This window comes from Amphiura filiformis, chromosome 13, assembly GCF_039555335.1.
Source record: "Amphiura filiformis chromosome 13, Afil_fr2py, whole genome shotgun sequence".
NCBI classification, from domain to species: Eukaryota; Metazoa; Echinodermata; class Ophiuroidea; order Amphilepidida; family Amphiuridae; genus Amphiura; species Amphiura filiformis.
In genome coordinates this window covers 28,490,317-28,517,114 of record NC_092640.1, presented here as the reverse complement: position 1 = coordinate 28,517,114, position 26,798 = coordinate 28,490,317, and positions in this window count along the sequence as shown.

Sequence of the window (26,798 nt, the reverse complement as noted above, 5' to 3'; positions counted from 1 at the left end):
GCCAAATAGCATTTGGCCTAGCGCTAGATTAGCCAAATAGCAAAGGAACTCTCTTTCTGTCGCGTTCTTTCTTCTTTGTTTCTTCTGTCAATCATATAATGATTGATGCGAAGGACATCCCGATTTCAATGTTAAATCTTGTTTGCATTTACAAGGGGTAAAAACTTATTGTATTGGTATCAAACATCAGAAAAATATGATTAGCAATGACAGGATGTCTATGAAAGAACAGTACTGTCAGAAATGTTATTTTTATAATCCTCAAACATGACTTGATACTTTTTGTGTTGCCACAGTCAAACAGCTTTCAAATACTTATTAAATTTTGAAATAGACCATTTCTTTCTTGAGATATATGCATTTTACAAAAATATCTCTTTTTCAAACCGTTCCACGGTTCAAATATCAATCAATGATCTGTATACTGCAATAAAAGTAAGGTTTTTATTTCAAACTATAATGGTGACCCGCAGGTCAAATTGCTAGAATTTACATTAATCACACCTAAACAGAAACAATGCAATTTGAAGGCATATCAGCAGCTTAATCAGCGCCAATATTGCAACATTGAAACAAACAACTATACAAACATCCATCCCCACCATAACCCAACCCCCATAGGCAATGAGGATAAAGTGCCTTGCCCAAGGACACAACACGTTGACACAGGTGGGGTTCGAACTCGCAACCTATAGATTATGAGTCGAGCGACTTATCCACTCGGCCACACGCGCTCGGCCACACGCGCTCCCAAGCGAGTTCCAAGCAATAAACATACAAGACATGATTCCAGATTCCAGCTTCATCACTATAACGCCCAGGTACACCTGCACTCATCCTTCCAGAGAGCAGTTAAGGACTGGAACCTTCTTTAGACAGATCCAGCCAGCTCACCGCCCTCAATGCTTTACATACATAATAACAATATTTTTAAATATTGTTGTTGCAGAAACAGTTAATATTTGAAAGTTAAAACTTTCAAATATTAATTGGGTTTCTGCAGCACTAATAGTCTACCACCCACAGAGAGCTGCTTTTTATCGTACATCACACTGTACATGTTTTGAACTGCCGTTTTTAACGTTGCGTTCCTGATTCTCTTCACACGTAAAGAGCGCCTCTAGTCATGCAATGATGTTACATTACAATTACCGAGGAAAAAGAAGAAGAAAAAGAAGTGAACTGTTGGATGATATGGACATAATTATGTTGGAAGCACACATCATGTATATTTTATTCATATATTTGTCCCGTTTTACGAAAACGCTCATGAATTAAAAACAAGCGTTTTCAAACATAAAGGTAAAATAGCACTTTGATGTTTTGTAAAAGGTTACTAGTATTCTACAAATCATATACCGTACTTTGGAAACTTGCTGGATTTATTGTTGTGAATGAGTTACGTACGTTTTACATTTTTTTTTGCCCTCTTTACAGCATAACTCAAGATTAACAGGACCTACAAAAGTATATCTGTCATACTTGAATTCTTCTACACACTCGCTATGAAATGATCAATGCAATGTTGGGAAAGCCCACTACTATTTGCAAGATGCTGTGAACTACCAAATCGCAACAGTTTAAAATAGTATCTAAATTTATGAACATATATCTTTATATTAAGGTTACACATCAATAAGCCATAAAATTCCCCAAAATTTATTCTCTATCAAATTATGTGATTTTATGCGATAAACCACAGTTGTTGATCATGTAAGGTAATCTTGATGACAGCATTTCAATATCAAAATATACGTGAAAGAAATTCTCAGGTTTGAACATGTTGAATAACTATAGAATTTGCAATGACTTCGGGGTTTGTTTCTCAAAACCACTGTGGTTGTTCCTTTCAAAAGTCTTCAAAGCCTTCACGTGTTAGAAATGTACTTGTACTCTATTAGCCATGGGCTCAGAGAGTTTTCAGAAAATTGCTTTAACACTTTTCCTTCCGTCCTGCAACCGTCCTGCGTTTGTTGTCTTCATATGGAAAGGTTTGCATACAAAAACGATTCTCTTATAAACCATCTATGCACAGTTTTGACAGTTTCCACGTCGATACACCTGAGCACACATGTTCTTCCAAGAGCTTCCAAGCAAGCAGTGAATTGTCTCTACACAGCCATGCTTACACTACACAGTTGATTGCATAGCATCGTAAGAGCTCTGTGAGCTTCTAGCTGGAAAACAGGCCTCTGTGATTGTTTTTTTTGTCGAAACCTCAAGTGTTCCCTTCATGCAATAAGATTTTTTGTTAAATCAAACAGAACCTAATACTTCCACCTAAAAACACTTTTCCCCATTAGGTCAACACATCACGTAATTCAATGTTATAGCAAGGCGAATGTGGTAAATCTGTTGAAAACTACCTATCCAAGCACATGTGTTGACTAAAATGTAGGTGTTAAAAGTGTTCCTTGCAATATTTTTCAAATTTTACGTCATTAAACGAAAGAGCACACTTATGTTGTCCAAATACTTATTTTAATGAGTAATGACCAGATGAACGGATATCTTTATATCTAGGTAACACATCTTATAAGTCATAAAATCCCAAAAATGTATTATGTGATTTTATGGATAAACCACAGTTGTTGATCATGTTAGGTAAACCTGATGACAGCATTTTAATATCAAAATATACTTAAAAGAAATACTCGGGTTTGAACATGTTGAATAACTATAGAATTTGCAATGACTTCGGGGTTTGTTTCTTAAAACCACTAGTGATTGTTCCTTTCAAAAGTCTTCAAAGTCTTCCAGGGCAACGCCACCTCTGACCCTTCACGTGTTAGAAATGTACTTGCCCTCTATTAGCCATGGGCTCAGAGAGTTTTCAGAAAATTGCGTTAACACTTTGCCTTCCGTCCTGCAACCGTCCTGCGTTTGTTGTCCTCCAAGCTGTAGTTTGCACGAAGTTTTTACTAAATGAAAATGGTGCAATTTTGTTTGCATTTGTATGTTCACAAGTGGTATCCCAGCAAACACAAACACGTTATTAAAACGTTTTAAACAGGTCACATTTTGGGTTTTGGTTTAGATTAAAACGTTTTAATAACATAAAATATCGGGTTTTAAAACATTCTGTATGAAAACACACTACAACAATATTTTTAAAATGCTTTTAAAATGTTACTGAACAAAAATTTGCAAACATTTTTTGCCAACTATTTTGCCAACACTTAAATAATATTATGTTAGAATATTTGTAATAGGTTACCAACAAATGTTTTTGAATGTTATGAAAACATTTTATACCCTTTATATGCCCTTTATATAACCCGACATTTAAACGTTTCCTGGCAACCTTTTCTAACCTTTTGCGAATGATGTCCAAACGTTTTGTGTTTGCTGGGATTCGCCCGATTCGCTTTGCGGAATGCACTAATACATGATATCATCACAAATGTCAGAAAAATGTGACCATCGCAATCCTGTTATGTCATGAAGTGCTTTAATAACATTCTGCTATATAACCTACATATGAAAGACGTGACGTTAGCACATTGAGTGCCAATATGAATAAATCACCAAAAATATAGTCGTAGCTAAGTTTTTGTGAAGGTATATTTTGTATGCTTCATAAAGTATATTTTCAATACGGTTGACACAGTCCCGTATATGTTGATCTTATGAATTACTGGGTTTCTTATTTTCTAAACTTATATTCAAAAAGTCATTGTTTGGTGTATTTGTAATGTGCTACCGTAATATACATACCTATATAAACTTTTCCTTAACCTCTGTTTATCACCTTTCTATACGTTTCATATCCAACATTGTCCAATTTTTCTTTGTATCGTAAAGCGCTTTCAAGCTTTAATTTATACATGCTAACAAATTGCTTTTGTTGATGTTGATATTCTTATGCTAATGGGTTCCAATTTGTCAATATATATAACAAATGCAGCAAATGACTTCCAAACGAGAATTAGTCTCGCATATCCTGAATATCAAATAATAGTTGAGTGATCCATTGCGGCCAAATCTGATCGAAATATTGTTGCGTCTCCCTAGACATAAGAACATAACTCGTAAATAATGACTGATTCGATGTTATTCCTTTAAGACGTATTTTCAAGCAATTACATTGCAACTTTTTTTAAGTTATTAAAATGAAATACTCTTCAATAATTCATTTTACAACGGAGAAACGAGGAAAGAAATATAATGTTGCTTCTTGATTAATATTTTGCTGACATCTTTTTGTGGAAAATTACCAACATTCGCCTGTTTAATATAGAAATTCAATTACAGACCTCGCAACCATATCCAAAAGTGACAAAGACTAAAACATGGGAAACTTACACAAAATACGCAATTATGTTTCTTCCCCAACCAGACGACATGTAAATCATGTGCACGAGGACAGCGAGTAATCATTACAGTTATTCATTTCATTTTTGCTCTTAGCGCGTGTTGGGGCGTGATATTTAATTTACGTCGAAGTCTTGCTTAAAACAACCCGATGGGAATATTCACACCTTTTTGTATAGTTTGAATAGTCGAAGGTGCTGCAACAGTTGGGAGAACAGACAAGCACGTGGTTTGCAAGACTCGTGACTTAAGGCAACGCCGAAGTGGAAATCAATATGTAACTGAGCACATGAACGAGAAAATTTGAAACATGACGTGTTTTTGGTCCCTGCAGGTAGATGTCATTCCCGCGCAAGTTTGTATTGTTTAGTAGCTATTGCCTGATATCTGCAAGTGTTATTATACATAGAATGTTGGTGAGAAGTAGATTGAAGACATGAAATGTTTGGGTGGATATAAGATTAATGAATGAAAGGAAATGGCAGAAGAGGCGACATGACGAAAATTTCGTTTTCTCTCAAAGTTTCTCCCCGGTAATGAGACATTTATCTCGTACAAAAAAACTATAAATATCAGGATTTATAGACGAAATCAATCCTAATAATGAAGCATGTATCACGGCGTTACTTTTTGATTTATAAGCAATTGACTAAATCTAATTAATGAATTATACCTTAAGGGTTGTAGAATAAACTCTGAAATAAGTTGTCATCTATCATCGAGTGAGTTACTCAATAACAGTTTAATGGAACATCAATATAGCCGATATCTTTTACACCGTTTTTTTTATTTGGATATAAAAGATGTAGTCTGTATAACTAGATTTTAATATAACATGCTTTATAACCTCGTAGGGTTGCAATCCATTGTTCTAACGATGGATGGACAACAAGTTCCTGCAACCATTAGGTATCTCAACTCAGTTGTGACTCAAGTTGTTTTTATTTTATTTACAATAATATTAACAACTCGCAAAACACACAGCAACTTCTATCAGAGTACCTTCAATTACGTAATCTCATTTGTATAAAGTCATTGCTATATACACTGATAACAATTGTAAACATTGCGGGAAATTTGAATTGCAGTAAAAACACGCCTAATAAAAATAAACGCAGTACCAACCAAGCCTTTATTTTTGGAATGCTCTCTTAAATTGGCCGATTAAAACATGTCAATCTTTTAACGATTGATGATACGAATCAATCTAAATAGATTTAAAAATAGATTGAAATGTTTTTTTTTTTTTGTTTTTTTCACTCTAACTCTCTTTGTGGCCTGATTTCACTATTTAATCAAGTGTTACCCCTAATACACTGCCAAATGATATGTGTTGCATATGTTTGGAACGAGATTTCAAATATTGTTTGAGTGTTTTAGAGTGAACATTTTCAATCTTTTTTCCACTGGACTTGTCCCTAATTTGGGACGGCAAAAGATTAAAAAACAATGAAAATCAATCCTTTCTACTGAAAATTCAATTGAAAAATATTTGCCTCTAACTTTAATCGCTAAAAGATTGTAAAAGATTGAGAATCACTCCTTTTGATTGAAAAAAGGGTGAAAAAATCACCCGACTGAATGTACAGTCGAAAACGATTTGCCCCGAATTCGGGACAGCGAATTGAATATTCAATCAGGCAATTTAAGAGAGTGAGGTAATTTCAGTATATTCACTTGATAATTGTAAAAGGATAATGTAACAAATGCGATAAGGGAGATAAGAGAGTCGTAACTGATTATAAAACAAGAACGAGACTAATAAGTAGTACATCACAACAAATCTTTAATTATCTATATGTGATGCGATCAAGCAAAATCAGTCGGAACTAGGAAATATTGATTTTGAGATATAGCCAAACAAAGGAAATATTTCCTTTTGTTTCCTCTTGTTTTGGGAAATCTTTAATTGCTCATATCATTGGAACTGGTTGTTCAATTTCAATAAGGTTTTCTCCAAAGTGCAGATTTGTACATGCTATTTACTCTCCTATAAGAAACTGAAAATTTAATATTTCCGAGTTCCGACTGATTTTGCTTGATCGCATCACGTATTTGTTTCATTTGTATGTATGGGTATAAATACATTTTACTTTAAAATATAGAACAGTGTGTGAATTGTGTATATTTGAGTGAACTGGGGAACAAGTGTTTTCGGCCTTCGGACTTGCAAGATCGTAACACTTTATACATATATTTATTATATTGACACATTTTGTTACACGCGGTACATATCAAAATAGGTTCGCTGACCATTGCCACCAAGCAATACATATCTGATAGAGAATTAAGCCGATGCTACTTATTTTTATTGGATATCATCTCATCATAGTAAAGTCAATGTATATTTTAAACTCCGTTCGGCGTTCACTATTTGGTATGCATACAGGTCACACACCGTTGGCTATGTAGAGCTTTGTAGATTCTCTAATCCTAACATGATAAAGGTGTGGATTGATAGCTGAAAAAAATGAGAATTTTATTAAAGCCTGATCAGGTTGGAATAGGCGTCTTAGTCTTGGTGTAAGTAAAATAAATCTTGTGATAATAATTTTGGTATTTGTTTTTGTATTTGCGATGAGATTGTTATTTCCAAAGTATTCGCGATAATGTTACGTAACGTGTATGCAGTGGCGTGTCCGGGGGGCTTTGGTGGCTGAAGCCCCCCGCACTTTGTTAAAAATCATGTAAAATCAGCTGGTTTTTTTTCTCAAAAATCAATAGGTGTTTTCACACCTGCAAGAGTTTTAAGGTTGTCATAATTCGCATTTGTTTTCCACTCACGCGCCGTTCAAGACAAAATGTGTCGTAATTGACGCCAATGGTATAATAACGCGAAAGGCATTATGATGACCTGTAAATTGTAACTTTTGTGGGAAAATAAATAGGCCTAGTTCTCAAAACTTGTTTGCAACGACCGATACCTCCCCAGCCACCCCTACCCCCAAAGCGTCTAGATATTTGTCCATAGTGTTATTTCAAGTTTAAGTGTTAGAACAGTTATTGATGGAAAAAGTTAATACGGCAATATATTGTATCCGCTTCATACATACATTAATAATGGTAGTATCTATATGTATCATGCAATGGATACTGTTGTATTGCATCAGAGCATTGTGGGACCAGGATCAGGTAGTACATTAGGCAATGTATACGCATTTCGTATATATAAATATGGTAATATTAACATACAACAAAAGGACATTGTTTCTGCAAATTCTTTAAGAGTAAATTAATGCAATTCTGACCCTTTACGTGCCAGAAAAACACCTACCCTTAAATATGTGTCTAGCCCTTTTCTATTCACAGATTATCCATTGTATTCCTTTTGTTTGAGGTTCGTTGCCTCGACCATTACCTAGAGTAATGGAGGTAGCTAGCTGCCCAGAGACCGTTATCAACACAATAGGTCAAGATAACGGTCTCGGGCAGCGAGCTAAACAAAAGGAATACCATGGACATTCTAGAAACACTATGGAAAGGATCACAACATACATGTAGAATCTGAGTTGGTTACTATTATTTGGAAAAAATGCATTTACAGCTCGATTTAAATGCAAATGTTACATGGCAAGAGAAAATTATAGAGGGCTCCTGGAGTCCGTATAACAGTAATTAAATTTTAATTAGCATAACGAAGTAAATATTCATAAATGAAAAGTAACCGTTTCGTTGAATGTAAACTCAGTTCATGTATATAAACTTGCCATTGGTTTTTAGAAGGGAATCTGCCTTTATCCTTGCCCAACCCAAAAACGCTCAACGGTCCATGCAAATTAGCTGCTAGGCAAGAACCCCCGGGATACTACCCGACCAGGGGAGCTTCGCAAACTAACCTGCGGTACTCATTACAAGTCAAGAGGCTGGGGTGCAAAGCCTTACTGTGACCTACCCATAATGGGGAGCACCATTGGACACAACGTTACTAGGTCTTTCAAATATCTGCTTATACTCACATTTTTCTAAGATATAAATTTCATGGTGTTGAAACAGATTGTAGTCCATAAAATTTGCATTATTCATTAATTATTTGAATAACAATGGTCACGGGGTGAATAAACTCCAGCGGATTAAAGCAAGTGAATAACCTACCAAACCACTTCAAATACAATTGTCAATTGAGATCAATTCGGTATTGATTTGATTAAATCACTTGCATTTGTCATTAAATAGACTCGCACGCAGGACACATGGGAAGAATATTACACTATCTTGAGGCGTTTTAAAAAAAAAAAAAAACCCACAACTTTTACAAAATAATACATCAGTTTTTTCCATTTTGTTTTTTGGAAAATGAATACACTTTTACAACAAATTCGTTTATTTTTGCTCGCCGTATATGTAAGATAAACGGTTCAAAACAGACCATCACCATAGATAAACGGTGTCTTGTTGAGGTATGGTTCGCATGTTAGTCGCTCGGAAGGCTCGACCCTTCGGGGTCTCGCCTTCGAACGACTAACATGCTCACCATACCTCAACAAGACACCGATTATCTATGGTAATGGTCTGTTTCTCACCCTTTATCTACTACATAACCGCAGGCTCAGAGGACACAACGTGGACTTTTTAACACTAGCCCTAACACCCGAGCCTAACCCGCCAGGTAACAATCTAACTTTTGTAGTAAGTTATTGTAGTAGTTACAAACTGAAGTCTTAAATACAATGGGTGCGTTTTCAGTCACAATTGAAATAAAACGGGTGCATTTTACAATCACGAATTGTTTGCAAATTTTATTCTATAGATTCATTAAATGTACTGATACCCGATGACGTCATTACCAACGACAAAAAAAATTGGGCCATCGTGACGCCTATTGTGTCTTTAACAACACTTCTCCTCATAACCTGTAGATATAGAAGACGTGACGCTTGCACATAGAGTACCAATTAGAATAAATCACAAAGTTTGTTTTATGTTTCTTAAGTTTATTCTAAAATCTGCTTAACCTCACATTTGGTTATCTTACTATAAATAGGGGAATGTTGTATGTATCTATCTATCTACGTGTGCATCTATCTATGTGTGTTAATCAAAATGCTCCGTCAGTTTCGATCCAAATGTCGCAAAATTCATACGGGACATCGAGGCATATACCGAGACGGCTATTAGGCTTTACACAATTGATAGTCAAAACAATGATCCAAGATAAAGTATATTCATGCATTACATGAGAACAGGGCAGGGACAGATTAGAATTCCGATCAAGAATCTTGCGATGTGATATTGTACAACCAACCAGGTCAAAGAGAAATTAGACTGTTTCTGAGTAACACCTATCAGCAGACGACATGTTACCTCACTGACGAGGAACTGCCCCAATTTCAAAACGAAAAAGGTTACAAAACTCCCCACAGGTATTCAAGCATATGCATCAGTTCCTCCTTTGATCTATTGACACCTGATTAAGGTTACTGCCTCTTTTGAGGTTTTGAGCAAAAAAATGGGATGATTTTGCCACATTAAGTATCAAATTTGGCCCAGAAATAATCATCGGAAAAATAAAAGTTATACCTCATCTTAAAGGTAAAGGTTTATATATTATTATTTTTCCATTGCTATTTTAATTTTCAGACTCTGATTGGGACTGGGAGTGAATGAACTGGGTCATTGATTATAGCACTCGCTATTTTTTTTTTGACCAGTTATTTCATCAATTTTCCTCATTCCGATTTCTAAACCAAATTGTAGTCATCTATAAAACATCCCATAGTAACATTCTTGCTATTCAGTTTTGATATCTCTACTTCAGAAATAAAATAAGTTGTAGAAAACCTAAAATTTACGACTGAAATTTGTATTTTTCAAAAATTTCTTAATGAGTCTAGCTTTCATAGCTTGTTTAAATATATACAAAAAAATTAACTTTGCAAGATATGGTGCATATCTTCGCTACATGTGCATACTCGAATTTGGGGATTACGATCAGCCAATTTCGAAATATCAATTTTTTAGACGGTATGGTCAACACTTTTAAGCTTTTACACGATTCAGAGATACGGTCAATCGCGTAATATTTCTTTCAATTCTATGTTACTAATTTGACAAAGTGTCAAACGAAATTCGCCCTCATAAGCCACGACAAGGCCCGGTTGCTTGTGTACTTTGCTACTCACAATCAAATGACTGCAACTGGTTAAATTCCTGATTTTCCTGGCAAGAAGACACGGAGAAATTTATATTTCACGCCATGTGTTTACGTTTCATGACTCATGAGGTCATGGGTCAATCCGGCAAATCGAGATGTACACACTTGGAGAAGACTGCCGTGGTTGTATATCCCGTTTGGAACATGATTGACCAACCATGTTATGAATGTTAGAAGCTGTGGTCAGAACAGGGCCAGTGCAAAATTGACAATTTTAGAACAAGAATGGATATCGTCAGCCTACTACGATAATTGACTTTCCTTTTTTGTTGTAATTTTGAGAACAAAAGTACAAAATAGGCCGATATGGTTTAACGATGCATTTGTAAATCATATGATTCACCAATCTTTGCTCAAGAACAAAATAATGATTAGGCCTGGCGGGGGAGTCGCTATCATTTTCTTCGGAAGGTGGTCCCAAATATACAGAAGGGTTCAAAAATTTTAAGGATAAAAAATATGGGGGGTCATAACATTTTCGATGACCAAAATGTAGGGAATCACAAGATGACAGATAGTATGGTTATTTCATTCAAAAAGACTGATTTGAATGATTTCAATACAATTTTAGCCTGTTTATGGGGTACGGTAGGCCTAAGGGGCTGTGCAATTTACCCCCGGGGGTAAAACTTCCAAATGACTCGCCAAATATCGCTTCCCCCCCTCTCGGCCCGCCAAAATCGCTCCCCCCCCGTCGGCCCGCCAAAATTCTTTGCCCCTCAGCGCTCCGAGCAAGAAAATTTAAGCGTTTCCGGACTGGTTTCCCAAGCCATTTTAGAGTGTTTTATTAAAAAGGCGCCCCATGAATGCGTGCCAAAAATCGCTTGGGGGATTGCTTGCCCCCTTTCGGCTCGCCAAATATTTCTTGCCCCCCCCGCCAATTTTACCCTCCCCCAGGGGTCATAATTATTGCACAGCCACGGTGTAGGCCAATCAGCGGAGGGGGTCATAATTATTTTGTTGCCGAAAAAAGGGGGGTCATAATTTCAAGTGCCGCCGACCTTTTTTTTAATTTCGGACCACCCTCCTTCCAAAAGCAGTAAAAACCTTTGTGTTGGATCTAATACAAAATTTGTATTTTATGAACCGACATATTGTCATGGGAAGTTATTTTGTGTTTTTGTTATTTTGTATTTTAATCAGAAGGCCTATTGGACTATTTTCGAAGTTTAGATTTTCGGATCCCTTTTGTAGGCGTAGATCCTGGTGGGATGGAGGATAAATCCCACTAATATTTTGCCAGGGTAGATGTTCCATACAATCACCCTCCCAATGTTGACGCCTGTATGTGGGTTTCTGCCAGGGGTTTCTGACCAAATTAACCTCATTGGCCATTTTAGCTAGCCCCCAAAGTGCAAATTTTTGCACGCTCAAAATGGTCGTTAGGCGTATACGTATAATTATGGTTTAGGCGAAGTGACACCTAAAAACCGGCCCTAGGCATGCGGGGGAACAAGTTGATATTTTTAGACGGGGTGGAGGCTCCAGACTTGAAACCCGTAGGCCTACCCATTGCCATTTGACCGTGGACAGGTAGGGAGGGGCCTACCCATTTCTAAGGATTTTCTCAAAATATAGACCCATGTCTAAAGTTTTCTTTCCTATAGGCCTAGACCCATTTTCCCCGAAAAGATCGAGATTCACGGTACGGGGGTTTAACGGACCCATAAGGATTTTCAGCAAATATAGGGACCCATGTCTGTAAGGATTGTTTGCAAAAGCGCAATCCCCGTAGGCTCCTATGCATTTGGCAGTATGGGATTACCCTCCCCCCCCCCCACCCCTTGCCGGAGGCAATAGGCATGTCCATTGTCATTGAATAATGATCAATAGACCTTCAACAGTATTTGGTTGATCATTTATAATAATCATTTTTGTGAGCCCCGGGTTTCAGTAAATCTAATATAGGCCCATATCTTCCATATAAATATGTTTTCACAGCACTTCTTGCATGCCCGGGCTGTAGTGCAAAACAAAACACTACTGCATGTAACACTACTGCAAGTTACCGGGCGCGGCCGCGCGGGCCCTGCTGGGCGCACGGTTTCAAGCACAGCGATATCCCGATTCCCGTTCGTACATCCCGTTTTGATATTATATGCCCAATTTGACGAGTTTGCCGGACTGACGTTCTAATCGGAAACGCTTCAACTTGAGAGTTAGTCTCCTTCACAATCGGTTTATGCTGTGGTTTACGTCGTTCTAAACACACGTCGTTCGTCCTTACAATATGCAGTCTGGACTCGAAACTAAGAGAGTAATTGGTGCATACCATGGAGCTTTTAATAAATGGACCGCACGCAATACAATCGGAGTTTGTTTTCATTAGCAACGGGAGACAAAATAGGGGGAAATTACACATTGGCACTTTTTTTCAGGATTCATGTTATTTTATATGAAGGGTATGTATGTCTTCTTGTCAAAAATAAAATAAAAAAATTTCCCTATGTCAAGGTCATGACCCAAGAGCATGTACCCTTAAATGTGTGCATAAAACACAGTTTATAATAATGTGTATCCACGCAGGTGATTTCAATTGGCGATGCGTTGAATAATTCCTGACATGCTACAATCAAATGGAGCACAATATATTTAGAATTCTTGTGAATAATGTCATCCCAATCAATTAAAAAAAAATCTATTAACATTTATTTAACATTCAAACGGTCCTGCAGTGATTTTCATGGTGTTTGGTACGATAACCTGCCTTATGTGGCGCGTTGATCATTGTACTAAGTTAGCGACATTGATTGACTTTAGAACCAAGCAGTCGGATGCTTTATGTTTGTTTATGATGCAGATCTGGTAAGCATGGTAAGTAGAATACGTTTAATAATATATATAATATATATGCCACATTGTCTAATGCGATGGTTATCAGTATTCAAACATCAAAAGAACAGCGGTATTTAGCATTTTAATACCTCAGGTGAAGGAAGTCTCGTATTCAACCGGATATTTCTAGCAGCTTTCCTGTTTTCACTTTAAATAATCCACACCTGTTCCAGACATGATAGTTTCATTAAAATTATAAAACACAATGTGACCTTGAAAATAGTAACGTTAAAAGCTCTCGAACAAGTTTTGTTTGTGGAATATATCGCATGTTTTCAATCGTATTCTTGACGCAATATGCCTTCAAGTGCAAAGTGATTCATGGAGAATACATTAATGAAAGGTTAGGTTTTTAAATATTCCCCAACATACGTATGATTCACCTCCAAAATAGCGAGACTGTTACTGTGTTTTTTAAACAGAATATGCTTGTAGAAATCTAAGAATTCGTTATTCACTAACATAATTATTAAAATGGTATTTTGAGTAGATAATCCAATCATCGGGTCTTTGCATTGCTGTGGACTGACACTTCAGTTGGTATATAATCCAATCATCAGGTCTTTGCATTGCTGTGGACTGACACTTCAGTTGGTAGAGTATCCAATCATCACGTCTTTGCATTGCTGTGGACTCTAAAAAGAAATATTGTGTCTCGTTACAAAATATCATTTAGGTCATCTAATGTGAACATTTGGCTGTTTGGTGGGAAATGTCTATTTATCTATTGAGTACTTTACCTAGCTAATTCACATATTCGTACAATGATTGATTTGGAATGTAACTTGAAATTTAAGTTATTGAAATGCAGCGAAAATTAAATTGAATATTGCATCTCAAATTACAAACTATTTCGATTTCTAATGTGAATCATTAGACTCTTAAATCGATATGAAATATCATACTAAGTGGAATTCAAACAAGCATGTTAAGCTGATCACAAATTATTAGTAGTTGAAGGTTATCTACACATCACACACATTACACGATGCACATATTCGTTGATGGCAACTGCAACCAATTGTTTAAACGTTTAAATTGAACGGTTTATTTCAGAGCCGATTCATTTGTTTATACATTTGTTTAGATCCAATTGTAATGTCAATGATATTTTATAAAATCATCACCATATTTGGAAACATAATTTATATTATTGTTGCACTTCGTTTCTTGCAGATGGTGAATACGCCAAATTTGGCAATATTCCTGCCTCCAGTTGTTATACGTCTTATAAAAGCTTTAAAAACTAGAACACTTCATCATGACAGTGTTTCGACTTTGACCACATTTCATGTGATTAGCTAAATCCCGATAAGAGGGTAGGATTGCTTGAAATGTGAGCTACATGGGCAGTAAGTGAAAGTTGCCGTAAGTGTGAATAAACATGAGCCACTTAGGAACCGGTACCAAAGATATGACCAAAATCAAAGCACCAAATTCGTTATACCATCGGCGATAGAATTTTGGTAAGCCAAATATGTGCCCGTGTATGATATACGAACTCGACCATCATTCCATGCATAAAACATTGTAGCGCAGCCAGATTGGTCTTAGCCTCAAGCATTCTTTGATCAACTCATGTGATTTTCATTTTCCCCAGAGACAGCACGTTTCGGGTCAATTTTTTCAGTACGTTATAGGTATGATTCAAAAGGAAATACACTTCGTGATTTTGATTGTTCACGCTTGGGATCAAATCAAGTGAATAAGGGTCTTTTTAGGTAGTAAAAATAAACATGACTTTGACTTTCAAACAGTTGTATGAATATTCGAAATGCAAGGACGTGTTTATCCTGTAATGTGCTGTAAATTACACCTTTTCCCCCTCTCTAGCTGCCCTGCACTTACTTCAAGTATTGGGGCAGAGGTGGATTTCAAATGCACTTCTATCAAGGTTTCAAAAGACGAGCTTCAATCATGAGTGGATTGGTGGAGTGCTTGAAGTCATCAATTGCTCACTTTTAAATTTTGTATTTTGCTATGGCAAAATATTGACCCGGGTCTTATAAGGGCCTTATTTTATAGTTGTAGAGATAAATGATTTAAAAAAAGAAACACGAATATTGACCAGGTTCTTAGAAGGAGTATCCCCTCGGGTAAGAACTATATTTTGTTTATTATATTTATTATATTTATACTTTTTTCACTTTCATTTGACACCACCCGTCATATGCAACCTTGGCATTTAATAGCATTATACTTTGCAATTACGAGTGGTCAATCCCATAACAGGATAGCGTAACAGCAAATTTCAAAGTATAAACCTCTGGAAAGGCAACCGTTACTCTGAGATTCACGGCATACCCTCACTTTCGATGATCGGTTACCCAATGATCGAAAGTGAGGGTATGCCGTGAAACTCCGAGTAACGGTAGCCTTTCCAGAGGTCTATACTTTGAAATGTGTAGCCTTGCCATTTATATATCTGTATTCTGATCCTTTATGTACCAGAAAACAACAACTCTTAAATAACAATAGGCACCAAGTACACTAGACTTTTTAACACAGCCCTAACATCCGTTCCTAACCCGACCGGCAACAGTCCAGGTTTTGTGGTAAGTTATTGTAGCAACAACGAAGCGAAGTCTTACTAAATAAAACGGGTGCATTTTTCAGTCACGATTTGTTTGCAAGTTGTATTCAACAGATTTATTAAATGTACTGAAACATGTTGTCGTCATTACCAAGGACAGACAGATTTGGCCATCGTCATGCCTATTGTGTCTTTAACAACACTTCTCTTCATAACCTCTAGATATATAAGACGTGACGGTTGCACATAGAGTACCAATTAGAATACATCACAAATTTACATTCATGGCTGTAGCTCTTTAAAATAAACGTATGTTTCTTAAGGGATCTGGAATGAGCGTTTTGAGCGTTTCGACAGTATTTTTTGTGGGACATGAGAGCACATCAGACAAATCGAATTGCATTCTGAATACAAAGAATGTCTTTCTGATATCAAATAAATTTCATTTTTTGAAATTCATGATATAATACAAATTTTATGACAAATTATTAAATTTGATATATTTTCTCATTTTTTGATATATAACAGTCCTCGATGTAGCTGGGAGGAATAGCCGACGATCAATTGAAAATTTTGACCTTTCATATTGAAGATATGGATTTTTTCCCCAAAAGACCTAATTGTTTTTGGTGTTTTGGGAAAAAAATCAATATCTTCAATACAAAAGGTCAAATTTTTTAATTGATCGTCGGCTTTTCATCCCACCTACATACACTTTAAGTATAAATCATCTGATTTATAAAGTTTACTTCGAGTACTGTTAAATATCAAAAATATCAATTTTTAATCATTTGCCATAAAATGTGTATTACATTGCGAATTTCAAAAAATCAAAAATTATTTGATATCAGAAGGACATTCTTCGCATTCAGAATGCAATTCGATATGTCTGATGAGCTCTAATGTCTCAAAATAAATACTGTCCAAACGTTCATACCCCATCCCTTAAGTTTTTTAAAGTCTGACGAATGTTGTTTAAAACTTCTAAACGAGCATTATATGCAATGACTGTTACTTAGCACTATGCAGTGATTTACAAAAATGAAAAACCAACTTTCCATGCCAACGTTTATTAACAAAATGTTCGCATTTTAATACATTGGCCATATATTCAAACCGTTTTGGCTTAGCTACAACTATAAATATGATTATATGTTGGGCGATAATTGATTTTTATTAAATGTTTTAATTATCTGCTATAGAGAAAAGTGGTCAAAATGTTTCCAATCAAGACTAAGATTACTTCTTGATTATATCTACATGTTATTATAAATATCAAACAAATTCATGCAAAATATAAGCGCCTCATTATGGCTCTTCATATTGTTTTCACAACTTGCTTTTGTTTGTTTATTTCGTGTTTGTTTTAAGAATATTATGAGTTAGTACAAAATCGATTCCACCTAGGATAAATTCGCAATTGATAGCCAAAACAATGACCCAAGATAAACTATATAATTCATAATTTCAAAATAAAATTGGGGGGCACAGACGAAAAAAATTGCAGTTGCATCATACAATACATAGAGACTGTATGTCTTTGAGCTTCCCGAAAAGGGCCTTATTGGGATGATGTGCGCGCGTAGCGCCAAAAAAAATGGTATTTTACACTATTTTCGCCCATTATCCGGCTAAAAAAGGGCTTTATTGTTACAATGTGGGCGCGTAGTTCGGAAAAATTTTGTATTTTACACTATTTTGGCCCTGAATTTTGCTAGTAAAGGGGCTCCTTGCCCTTTTTCTTTTTCTTTGCCCTCCTGATTTTCTCTTTCATTTTTTGTCAGAGTGTCACTTTTTCTTTCATTTTTTTTGTCAGGGGGCACTCTGCCCCTGCCCCCCGCTGGTTACGCTACTGTTCATGCGTTACATGAACGAACGGGGAGTACTCATGTTATCCCAACTGCACCAATTCCAAAACGAAAAAGGTTGAAGACTTCCAACAGGTATTCAAGCATATGCATCAATTTCTTTTTTGATCTAGTCACCTGACTAAAGACGTGCATAAAACACAGTTTACAAAGGTGATTTCAATTGGCAATGCGTTGAATATTTCCTGACATGCTACAATCAAATGAAGAATTGGAGCACAGTATATTTAGAAGTCGTGTGAATGATATAGGAATAATGGTATAATTATACCATCCCTATCAATTAAAAAAATCTATTAAAATTCATTTGACAGTGATTTTCATGGTGTTTGGTACGACAACCTGTCTGATGTGGCATCCTGAACACGTTGGTGACATTGATTGATTGAAGGAAGAACAAAGCTGTAGGATGCTTCATGTTTGTTTATGATGCAGATTGCCAAGTAGAACACGTTAAGAAATTACATGTTCCACTTTCTGACGCGATGGTTATCAGTATTCAAACCTCAAAAGAACAGCGACATTTAGCATTTTAACATCAAAAGAACGGCGACATTCAGCATTTAATACCGCAGGTGATGGAAGTATCGTATTTAACCGGACATTTCTGACAGCTTTCCACACCTGTTCTAGACATTCGAGATCTCTCTCTCTCTCTCTCTCTCTCTCTCTCTCTCTCTCTCTCTCTCTCTCTCTCTCTCTCTCTGTCAGGTGGCGCTCTGTAGCGCTGCTGTGGTCATCACAAGAGTACGCCACCTTGCTCGATCTGAGTGCTTTGCACCATGCACCCCTTGGTTATAAACCAGCTTCACGCCATAAGTCCAAGATATTTGTTGACGTCCACTTCATAGCCCTTTGCAAAATTTGTTTCTTCTATACCTCCGTGCTTCCAGACAATATGGCTAAAATACTTCAGCTTTGCATTTCTGATGTCCAGGATTGAGGAATTTGTTCACATGTCTTTTCATGTCCCTTGCAGAAGCCTCCTATAACACCACATCTCAAAAACATCAACTCTTTTCTGTCATTCTTGGTCATAGCACAAGACTCGCATTAAGTAACAATGGAAAACACAGTTGCACGTAGTAAGCGTACCTCGAGGTCAATGGATAGGCCTCGACTTTTCCATAATGCTTGACATGCCTTGTACAATAATTGTCCTAGGAATAGCCAGTCTTATCTTAATTTCCGTTGTGCTATCACCAATGTTGTTAATCATGGAATCCAGGTATTCAAAATACTTCATCTCCTCAATCTGCTGTCCATCTATCACAAACTCATCACTTTTTTGCTATTATGTCTAGAACCATTTTTGTCGTCTGTGTTTTCAGGAGAAGGTCTTCACTGCCCTCTTTGATGCGCTTCAAAAGATCAATCTGCTCTACTCTGTTGCTACAAATAAGAGTGGTATCATCAGCGTACCTCAGGTAAATTATCTGTGCAGCACCAAACTTCACTCCACCTTTAAACCCCCTTTAAAGCTTTTCTCATGATGTCTTTACAGTAGATGTTAAATATGTTTGGTGATATACGCAGCCCTTCCGTAAACCTCGTCCGATCTTGAACCAATCGTTGTCCCCACTACTTGTTCTGACTGGAGATTCTTGGTCTTCATATAAGCGGCTGATTAGGTCCACAAGATCGATTGGGAAACCCATCTTCTTCATAGTTTTCCAAATTTGAGGATAAGTATTCAGTCAACAGTATCATGTTAAGTCAGATATTAATTTTATTTCTGAGAAGGAATCCAGTACCCCCTCCATACTCTGGGTAGAACCCCAGTTTGACGACCAGGGGCTTAGATAAAGTTTAATTACTTACTAAATACAAACATAAATCCGCACCTGTTCAAGACATGAGAGTTTCATTGGAATGATAAAACACAATGTGACCTTGAAATTCATTACGTTAAAAGCTCTCGAACAAGTTTTGTTTGTGGAATATATCATATGTTTTCAATATTATACTTGACTCAATATGCCTTCAAGTGCAACGTGATTTATGGAGAATACATAATGAAGGGTTAGCCTGTTTTCATATTTCCCGACACAAAATACTTCACCTCCAAAGTATTGAAGCTGTTGCTGTGTTTTAACGCTTACAAATGTTAAACCACCACACACGTTCGTTTTTCTCAGAAAAAACACGCGTTTCGCATTTCTTTGTGAAACTGCTATGGGCTTTAAGACCTAACATTTGTTTAGCCTTAAACAGATTAATGTGCTTGCAGAAAACTAAGAAATCGTTATTCACCAACATAACTGACACTTTAATTGGTAGGTAATCCAATAATCAGATATTTGCTTTACCGTGGGCTCCAAAAGAGATATTGTGTTTCGTTACGAAAATATGATGTAGGTCGTTCACAATGACCATTAAGTGGCAAAATGTCTAGACAGTGAAGGTGATAATAAAATAATTTATATAAACAGACAATGAGGAGCGAAAGTGCTTTTCACACACATAACAAACGTTTTTGTCAACGTTTATGTGCGCTGGTCACTCCTGGAAAAGATTAAAAACGTGTCCATCTTATAAACCCAGAGAACTAAGTATAATATTTCACCCCTACGTGAACTTTGCGTATTTGTTAAAATATGCAGTTCCGATGTCTTCCGCTTGGAAAATGACACTATTTGAACCCAATTGGTTAGAGCGTTGCCCTAGTCATACTAAGGTTACCAGTTCGAATCCGGCACTAGGTTTTGTTTTCGACGTCTATGTGCGTTTATTTGTCTGGGGAAAGAATACATTCTTTTATCCTATCAACACAGAAAACTAATTATTATTATTTCAGGTTCGAATGTTTTTATTGTTTTATTTAGGGTGTTGTTCTCCATTGAATTCTTTATGATGCGGACACTGATTAATTACGCCCTCTCGCTAATTTACATTTTCGTACAATGATTGATTTGGAATATAACTTGAGATGTAAGCTACTGAATTCTGTGAAATGAAATTATGCGTCTCAAAAGAAAAACCTATATATTTCTAATGTGTGAAATATGCATCAAGTAATAAAGTGAATCAGTAGAATCTTAAATCGACATGAAATACCATACGAAGTAGAGTTGATTAAATAATTTAGCGTAATTCAAACTGACATGTTAAGCTGATCACAGATTATTAGTAGAGGGTGTTACCTACACATCATACTTCAGGTTTCATATATATGAGTTGACGGCAAATGCATCGAATTTTAAAGTCAGGAATAACGCAATGAAGTTTAAATGTAACATTTTATTTCAGAACCGATTCATTTGTTTAGTTCCAATTGTAGTGTCAATGATAACTTTTGTGAAGTCAATGCCATATTTGGAAACAGACTTTATGTTATTGCTGCACTTCGTTTCTTTCAGTTGGTAAGTTGCTAATATTACTACTCGAGTTAAAATAGCTTTAAAAACTGGACTTCATCATGACAGTGTTTCGACTTTGACCACATTTCATGTGATTAGCTAAATCCTGATAAGAGGGTAGGATTGCTTAAAATGTGAGCTACATGGGCAGTAAAGTGAAAGTTGCCGTAAGTGTGAATAAACATGAACCACTTAAAAATCGGTACCAAAGATATGACCAAAATCAAAGCACCAAATTTATTACCATAGGCGATGGAATATTTAGTAAGTCAAATATGTGCCCGTATTTGATATACGAACTCGACCATCATTCCATGCATAAACATTGTAGCGCAGCCAGATTGGTCTTAGCCTCAAGCATTCTTTGATCAACTCATGTGATTTTCATTTTCCCCAGAGACTGCACGTTTTGGTTCAATTTTGTCAGTCCGTTATAAGTATGATTAAAAATGAAATACACTTCGTGATTTTGATACTTCACGCTTGGGATCAAAGGAAGTGATTAAGGGTCTTTTCGGGGAAGTAAAAATAAACATGGCATTTGACTTTCAAACAGTTGCCTGAAAATTCGAAATGCAAGGACGTGCTTATCCTGTAATGTGCTGTACATTACACCCACTTCCCCCTCTCTAGCTGCCTTGCCCTTACTTCAACTATTGGGGCAGAGGTGGATTTCAAATGCACTTCTATCAAGGTTTCAAAAGAGCGTCAATCATGAGTGGATTGGTGGAGTGCTTGAAGTCATCAATTGCTCACTTTTAAAATTTTTATTTTGCTATGGTAAAATATGAATATTGACCCGGGTCTTATAAGGCGTGTCACCCCGCGTAGGAACTGTTGTTGGTCTTTTCCTTTTCTATTTCATTTGACACCACCTTATTTAGTTTAGAGATAAATGATGAAAAAAATACACACGAATATTGACCAGATTCTTAGAAGGAGTATCCCCTCGGGTAAGAACAATACTTTTTTTTATATTTATACTTTTTTCTCTTTCATTTGACACCACCCGTCAAGTCATATGCAACCTTGGCATTTAACAGCATTATTTTCAGGTAAACTTACTTTGCAATTACGAGTGGTCAATCCCATAACAGGAGAGCGTAAAAACAAATTTGTGACCGTACAGCACGAATGAGCCGTAAATGTCCCCAATTGTATTCTGAGTTACAGTGTAAAATGGGCATGAAGGTCGTATTCATAGGTACCTCAATTTGGTGCTACGTGTACCTCATTTAATGAGATACACGTAGCACCAAATTGAAATACCTATGAATATGACCTTCATGCCCATTTTACACTGTAACTCAGAATACAATTGAGGACATTTACGGCTCATTCGTGCTGTACGGTCACATTTCTGGAAAGACAACCGTTACTACGAGATTCACGGCATACCCTCACTTTCGATGATCTTGTACCCAATGCTCGAAAGTGAAACTCAGAGTAACGGTAGCCTTTCCAGAGGTCTATACTTTGAAATTAGTAGTCTTGACATTTATATATCTGTATTCTGATGTATTATTTATTTACCAGAAACCAACAACCCTTAGATAACCATAGGCGCAGAAAGTACACTAGACTTTTTTTTAACGCCGGTCCAGCTTTTGTGGTAAGTTATTGTTGCAACAACGAAGCGACGTCTTACTAAACAAAACGGTTGCATTTTGCAGTCACGATTTGTTTGCAAGTGTATTCAACATATTCATTCAATGTACTGATACATGATCTCGTCATTACCAAGGACAGACAGATTTGGCCATAGTCATGCCTATTGTGTCTTTAACAACACTCCTCATAACCTCATAGATATATTAGACGTGACGGTTGCACATAGTGTACCAATTTGAATAAATCACAAATTTACATTCATGGCTGTAGCTCTATAAAATAAGTTTTTAAAAGTCTGATGAATGTTGTTTTAAACTTCTAAACGAGCATTATATGCAATGACTATGCAATGACTATGCAATGATTTACAAGAAACCAACGTTTATTTACAAAATGTTCACATTTTAATAAATTGGCCACATATTAGAAAAGTCTTGGCTTAGCTGCAACTATAAATATGATTATATGCTGGGCGATAATTGTTTTTTATTAAACAAAAATGTTTGAATTACGAGTATCTCTACTACAGAGACAAGAAGTCAAAATGTTTCCAATCAAGAGTAATATTACTTCTTGATTATATCTACATGTCATTATAAATTATAAACAAATTCATGCAAAATATAATGGCCTCATTATTATTATTGTTTTCATAACTTACTTTTATTTGTTTATTTCGTATTTGTTTTAAGAATATTATGAGTTAGTACAAAGTCGATTTCACCTAGGATAAATTCGCTATTAGGCTTTACGAAATTGATAGTCATAACAATGATCCAAGATAAAGTATAGTTTTGCGTTACATGACAGAACGAGAGCGCTACTCAGTACTCATGTTACCACAACTGCACCAATTCCAAATCGAAAAAGGTTAGGAGACTTCCAACAAGTATTCGAGCATATGCATCAAGTTCTCCTTTGATCTAGTCACCTGCTTAAAGACGTACATAAGACACAGTTTACAAAGGTGATTTCAATTGGCAATGCGTTGAATATTTCCTGACATACTCCCGGGACATACTACGATCAACTGAAGAATTGGGGCACAGTATATTTAGAAATCGGGTGAAAGATATAGGAATAATGGGCTATACATCGCAATCAATTTAAAAAAATCAATTAAAATTTATTTTACAGTGATTTTCATGGTGTTTGGTACGACCACCTGTCTGATGTGGCACCCTGATCATGGTACCATTTTGGTGACATTGATTGATTGACGGAAGACCCAAGCTGTAGGATGCTGCATGTTTATTGATGATACAGATTGCCACGTAGAACACGTTAAGAAATGATATGTTCCACTTTCTGATGCGATTGTTATCAGTATTCAAACATCAAAAGAACAGCGACATTTAGCATTTTAACATCAAAGGAACAGCGGCATTCAGTATTTTAATACAACAGGTGAAGGAAGTATCGTATTAAACCGGACATTTCTGGCAGCTTTCCTGTTTTAACTTTGAATAATCCACACCATTTCTAGACATTCGAGATTCTCTCTCTCTGTCAGGTGGCGCTCTATAGCGCTGCTGTGGTTTTCACAAGAGTACGTCATCTCGCTCGATCTGATGCCAAGTGATTTGCACCATGTACCCCTTGGTTATAAACCAGCTTCACGCCATTAGTCCAAGATATTGGTTGATGTCATTGTCCACTTCATAGCCCTTGCAAAATTTGTTTTTTCTATACCTCTATGCTTCCAGACAATATGGCTTAAATACATCAGCTTTGCATTTCTGATGTCCAGAATCCAGGAATTTGTTCACATGTCTTTCCATGTCAGTTGCAGAAACCTACTGTAACACCACATCTCAAAAACATCCAACTCTTTTCTGTCATTCTTGGTCATAGCCCAAGATTCGCTTCCATAAATAACAATGGAAACCCAGCTGCACGTAGTAAGCGTACCTCGAGGTTAATGGATAGGCCTCGGCTTTGCCCTAATGCTTGACATGCCTTGCACAATTGTCCTAAGAATACCCAGTCTTATCTTAATTTCCTCGGTGATATCACCTATGTTGTTAATCATGGAAGCCAGGTATTCAAATACTTCATCTCCTCAATTAGTAATCCTTGCAGTAATCCTTGCAGTCTTACAGTCAGCAATCTCTCATTTCACAAAACACACATGGCTAGGTTTTTTCTATCATGGAACCCACACCTCCTCGTTTCCTTCAATTATCTTTTCTAGAATAAATGAACATACTTCCATCATCCTTCCTAGTCTTAGCCACCATAACTTATACTCCTAGGATCTTAATATTATTTGCAACCAACTCCTTCTCCACAACTTCAATCTTTCCTCCTGACATACATTCCATGTAGTAATATCTTTTGGCTTCCTTAAAGGGGTGCTGTTCCTTTCCTTCCTGGAACCGCCATGAACAAGCCTTCCTGCAACAGGCTTAATTTCATTTCTGATCTGTCATTACCAACAGGTGTACTCTGAGCAGCATCTGTCTCCTCCCCAGTAGCCGTTGACGTATTTTACGGCCTGAGGGTTACACCTTCTGATACCTTCGTTTTCTTTTGTTTTTGTACTCTCATTTAGTGCAGTGTGGTGGGCAGGTCCTTCCGTACCGACAGTAGAGGGCCATCCCTGAGTTCTTACTGGCCTGGGACTCTTTTCCATTCAATCAGGAAGCATTAAGTTATGTATTCCTCTTATTTCTGACAAGGGGCCAGTACCTCCTCCACATTGCGGGTAGGATTACTCAGAGTGGGCACCCCAGTTTGATCACCAGGGGCCTCGATAAAGTTTAATTACTAAATATATACAAACATAAATCCGCACCTGTTCAAGACATGAGAGTTTCATTGGAATGATAAAAAACAATGTGACCTTGAAATTCATTACGTTAAAAGCTCTCGAACAAGTTTTGTTTGTGGAATATATCACATGTTTTCATTCGTATTCTTGACTCAATATGCCATCAAGTGCAACATTATTTATGGAGAATACATAATGAAGGGTTAGGTTGTTTTCATATTTCCCGACACAAAATACTTCACCTACAAAGTATTGAAGCTATTACTGTGTTTTTACGCTTACAAGTGTAAAACCACAGCACGCGTTCGTTTTTCTTAGAATGCATTTAGCATTCGTTTATGAAACTGCCATGGGCTTTAAGACCTAACATTTTGTTTAGCCTTAATCAGATAAATATGCTTGTAGAAAACTAAGAACATAACTGACACTTTAATTGGTAGATAATCCAATAATCAGATATTTGCTTTACCGTGGGCTCCAAAAGAGATATTGTGTTTCGTTACGAAAATATGATGTAGGTCGTCCACAATGACCATTAAGTGGCAAAATGTCTAGACAGTGAAGGTGATAATAAAATAATTTATATAAACAGACAATGAGGGGCGAAAGTGCTTTTCAAACACATAACAAACGTTTTTGTCAACGTTTATATGCGCTGGTCACTCCTGGAAAAGATTAAAAACGTGTCCATCTTATAAACCCAGAGAACAAAATATAATATTTCACCCCTACGTGAACTTTGCGTATTTGTTAAAATATGCAGTTCCGATGTCTTCCGCTTGGAAAATGACGAACACTATTCGAACCCAACTGGTTAGAGCGTTGCCCTAGTCATACTAAGGCTACCAGTTCGAATCCGGCACTAGGTTTTGTTTTCGACGTCTATGTGCGTTTATTGTTCTGGGGGGAAAGAATACATTCTTTGATACTATCTACCCAGAAAACTTCTTTTTATTTCTGGTTCGAATGTTTTTATTATTTTATTTCGGGTGTTGTTTAATTCTTTATGATGCGGACACTGATTAAGGTGGCTTTATCGGCTACGGTGTCATGCACAGAACTACTTGGAAAATGATATGAGTGCACACCAGTAAACACAAGTCTCCTACACCCTGGGAGGAATACGACTAAATTAAATACATTAGAAGAGGCTTAAAACCCAACTATTAGGCCCTGATTCATATTTAATCCTCATTTAGGCCTGGGAAATAGATTGTCTGTGAAAAATGAGCAGGATCCGACTTTTTATGACGATTTGGCTAAACTTTCAAAATGTGTTACATTTCAGAAACACCAAGCTATTTGAAAGGTGGCGTAGGCTGCATGGGCTATAGGGTGATCTAGTCGGCATTTT